At 53.8% G+C, this 4,579-nt stretch overlaps 1 long non-coding RNA gene across 1 annotated transcript in view; it reads left to right on the top strand.

The window, feature by feature from the left end:
- LOC102242420 overlaps positions 1–4,570 on the top strand; it is a 9,073-nt gene extending 4,503 nt beyond the window's left edge. Inside the window, exon 3 of the long non-coding RNA XR_001359999.1 lies at positions 4,510–4,570. This is a non-coding gene — a long non-coding RNA (uncharacterized LOC102242420). The remainder of the gene's footprint in view (positions 1–4,509) is intronic.
- Positions 4,571–4,579: the final 9 nt, after the last annotated feature.

Here is a 4,579-nt window from a genome sequence, read left to right as displayed (position 1 = left end):
CCCTCTGGCTGGCCGCAGGTTGGTGTCGGGAGGAGGGGACAGCTGCGGGCGCGGGGAGGGGGCACCCTGCGGCGGGGGCTATGGCCGAGCGGGGAGTCCAAGAGCCCGAAACCCGGGTAACTTCTGCGATGTCGCGTCTGATTTCTAGGGGGAGGCCGATCTTTGGGGTGCACCGGGCGGGGGTCCCTGCGGGGCCTGAGCAGAGGAGGGGCTGCAGTCTGGGAGGGAAGGCGCGCTCGTGGGTTTGCCCTAATAATGATTGGCTGTCTGCAGCAGTTTGGGGCGCCCTGCAGGGTGGGGACGAAGTGAGTGGCCCTGGGTGGGGGAGGGGGACACCTGGTGCCACCAGAAGCGACCAGAGGGAGGGAGGAGGGACTAATAAAGCCTGACAGATAAGCTAGGGAGAGGCCAACCGACCCGGAGGTGGCAGGAGGAGAAACTAGCAAGGAACTTGCAGGCGTGAAATGAAAGTAACTTTTACTTAGTTCCCACAACAGCCCTGCTGCGAAGGCCAGAACTTATTTAAAGAGCCCAGAGAGAAGCTGGGCTGGCTGCCCCGGGGCACTGCGTTGAGGCCAGGCTGTGTTAGACCCAGAGCCCACGTGGCACCGGCTGCCTTTGCTTACCTGGCCAATCTCCAGGCCTTATACCAGGGGTCCTCAAACTACGGCCCGCGGGCCACATGCAAATACAAATATTGTATTTGTTCCCGTTTTGTTTTTTTTACTTCAAAATAAGATATGTGCAGTGTGCATAGGAATTTGTTCATAGTTTTTTTTAAACTATAGTCTGGCCCTCCAACGGTCTGAGGGACAGTGAACTGGCCCCCTGTTTAAAAAGTTTGAGGACCCCTGCCTTATACTTTCAAATATACCAGTAATTGCCTTTGTTTTTCCATTTAATTGTAAGCTTATATACTTTAATTTTTAACAACCAGTTGGCATAATTTCTGAAAACCTAACACTGGTGGGGCCTCGCTGCCCTACTTAGCTTTTGCATATGCAGTTACATATACCTGGAATGCTTTTCTCATCCCCTTTAAAAAGTTTGTTTTATTCTGAAATAATTATACTCTCTCAGGAAGTTGCAAAAAGCCGCACTTTCATGAGCATTTGCCCAGTGAATCCTCTGAACTTTGTGCTTTGAGTTGGGGTTCCAGGAAGGACAAGCCTGGAGAAGTCCTTGAATGCCAGTCTGATGGGAGCCCTGCTCTTCCAGGGCCCACCCAATGGCAGCCTGGGGCTCACACTCCCCCTAGTGCGGTTGTTTCTGCTCCTGCGATGGGCCTGGGGCTGACCTGTACGTCCTGGAGCCCTTCATGCCCAGAGCAGCCCCAACCACACTGGTCCAGGCCTGCCAAGCACGCGGGAACCTGATCCCGCCCTTCAGTGACACAGGCAGCCTGCTCTCCCAGACCCTCTACCTCCCAGTTTGTTTTTAAGAACTGCCAATCCAGCAAGCAGGGTGGGGCGGGCCTGAAGTCCCACCCAATCCTGAAATTCTGATTCTAGATTTGTGGCTGTCTGTTCAAAGGCCTCCTATGAGCCCAGCCAGCATGGCTCGGTGGTTGAGCAGGATATCAGGGTTTGATTCCCAGTCAGGGCACATTTTCAGGTTTTGGGCTCAATCCCCAGTCGGGGGCATGCAGAAGGCAGTTAATCAGTGATTCTCTGTCATCATTGATGTTTCCATCTCTCCTCTCCCTTCCTCTCTGAAATTAATAAAACTATATATTTTTTAAAAGGCCACCTATGAGAGTAACTTTGAAAAAAGAAATGGTATTTTTATTAAGCCGTTTTGAATAATTATTAATGCCAGCCATATACAGGGCATCGTCACGGCCTTCTACGTTCATTATTTAATCTTTGCTAAAAGAAGTGAGGTTTGGAAAGCCCTTAATAGGACATGGCAACAGGCCAGGGAGCCTAACAAGCCCACCTTCACATAACCTGTTAAGCTGCAGAGTGAACTTTGCACTGGCTTTCAGGTAAGAGTGGGTGAATCTGACTCCCAACCCATGGTTCTTTTCTTTCTAAATGTGTCCTTGAGGCAAAGACCCCCAAGAATGGTGGGGGGCAGGGGCTGTTGTGGTTCAAGAGGAAGGGGCCCAAAGCAAACCTCAACATCATCTAGCTGTGTAAGCCACCGATGCTGGGATGACCCCTTAACCAAAGCCCCCTGAGAAGGTCAAATTCGTTTGGATTTCCCCCTCCTCCAGGAAGCCTTCCCACCCCTTCTACTCCAACTGCAGGCGGAGCCAGGGGCCCCTCTGTGCTCCCACTGAACTTCATTCAGCCTTTCCTTAATTTTACTGTATCTCAAGCAGGCCTGTGGCCTGCCTACACCTCCAGGCTCTGGCAAAGTCAAGAGTTTCTTTGTATCCAGCTCAGGGCCTGTGGGCAAAGTGGTGCCTAAAAGTCAGCCTGCAGCGAGACTGGGCGGAGCTGGGCATAAGGTAGCGCGCTGTACGCTCATTAGGCCTGGGCATCATTGGCCTCCGGCTGGGGAAGAAGTCCGGCCGCAGGAGTTGAAATCTGGCTTCACCTCCTGAGGCTGCCCCTGACCTGCTGCAGTGCTTAGACCAGCCGTGGGCAAACTACGGCCCGTGGGCCGGATCTGGCCTGTTTGAAATGAATAAAACTAAAAAAAAAAAAAAAAGACCGTACCCTTTTATGTAATGATGTTTACTTTGAATTTATATTAGTTCACACAAACACTCCATCCATGCTTTTGTTCCGGCCCTCCGGTCCAGTTTAAGAACCCATTGTGGCCCTCGAGTCAAAAAGTTTGCCCACCCCTGGCTTAGCCTGTAGCCTGGCCCAAAGGGCCCTCCTGCGAACTCTTTTTCTCTACCCATCCTCTTCCCTGTGGTGGCAGGACTGCCTGGTGTGGGTGTAAAGGTTGTGCGCTGCACAGGGAGTGCACGGCTAGAGGGGCTTGACCTGGAGGCCTTGCGAAAGGGGCGCCTTTCTCTGACCTGCACAAAGGCCTCTGGTGAGCTCGGGGCTGCGCGCACAGGGGCGGCGCGGCGCTGTGGGAGCATCTGGGCTTTGGAAGACTGTGGGCTGCTATGACAGCGGGCCGCTGCTGGCTCACAGGGAAGTGGAGGGGAGAGGGAGGGAGGTGCTAAGTCGCTGTTGCTGCTACAAGAAGACCCAGAGAGAAAGCTCAGGCTCACGGGGCAAAATCTGACTGTGCTGGACTCGGGGAGCCTGCTCGGTGCGTGTCAGTGAGGCCTGGGTTCCGGGGTCAGACTGCCTAGTGTGCAGCCTGGTCACTGCTTCTCAAGTTAGTGAACGTCTCTGACCTCCGTGGCCCCCTCTGTGGAACAGTGAGAATAATACCAAACCTCTTGAGGGCGCTCACTCAACCAATCATCTAGAGCAGGGGTGGGGAACATCCGGCCTGCGGGCCCTTATAAGGCCCGAGAAATCGTTTGGTCTGGCACTGCCAAGGCGTTAGGGGCGAGTTACTTAAGTGTTTGACCACTATAGGAGGCTGATCTATAAGGTGATAACTTTGTATGGCCCTCGAATGATGTTATAAATATCCAAACGGGCCTTGGCAGAAAAAAAGGTTCCCCACCCCTGATCTAGAGCAGTTTCTCAGCCTCTTCTGGCCCTTTAAATACAGTTCCTCATGTTGTGACCCAACCATAAAATTATTTTCGTTGCTACTTCATAACTGTAATGTTGCTACTGTTATGAATCATAATGTAAATATCAGATATGCAGGATGGTCTTAGGAGACCCCTGTGAAAGGGTCATTCAACTGCCAAAGGGGTCGCGACCCACCCCATAACAAAGAAACAGAATTTCTGGAGGATGAGGCCCAGAAATCAGGATTTTAAAAAGATTCCCAGGTGATTGTAATGTGCAGCCAAGGTTGAGAACCGCTGTTCTAAGGTGTTGTGAGGATGAAATGGTCTACACAGCCGGACCCCGTGGGTTCCAGCTACTCTCCCTATTAGGCTGCTTGTGTAAATGCTGAATGAATGAGTTTCACCGGGGACCTTCCTTGCTAGATTCTAATGTGCAGCCAAGGTTGAGAACCATTGTTCTAAGGTGTTGTGAGGATGAAATGGTCTACGAATGAGTTTCACCGGGGACCTTCCTTGCTGGGTGCATCTTCGGGAGGGCCTAAGGCTTTTGCCCCTGCTTGGGCTCTCTCCCAATGGGCCCCCCGCCAATCCCCCACCCCACGCAGCAAGCAGCAGTGAGGGGCCCTCCTGGCCCTTTCTAGGGGTCGTGGTCGGCACTGTGCTGGTTATACAGTATATCCTGGCGGGGGAGGGGAAGGAAGGCCGCCGTGACCCGAGTCTGCACCTGGGTTCACCGCAGACGATTTTCTGAGGTCCCTGGACTCTGCCCTCCGCCGGCTCCACCTCCCCTCCTGGCCCAGCCCCAGCTCCAGCCCCTGCCCCAGGCCCAGCCTCAGAGGCCCGGGGCGTTTCCTGCCCTGGGGCCGGCCCTTCCTAGATTCCCTCCTGACTTCCTCTCTGTTTCCCAGGCCCGCAGCCCTAGTGTCTCAGCCGCCGCCGCCGCCGCCGCCGCCATGGCCTCACAGCAGCTCTTCCCAG

The sequence above is a fragment of the Myotis brandtii genome, unplaced genomic scaffold (genome assembly GCF_000412655.1).
Source record: "Myotis brandtii unplaced genomic scaffold, ASM41265v1 scaffold78, whole genome shotgun sequence".
Classification (NCBI taxonomy): Eukaryota; Metazoa; Chordata; class Mammalia; order Chiroptera; family Vespertilionidae; genus Myotis; species Myotis brandtii.
The sequence above is the reverse complement of the archived record's forward strand: the minus strand, read 5'-3'. Positions and strand labels throughout refer to the sequence as shown.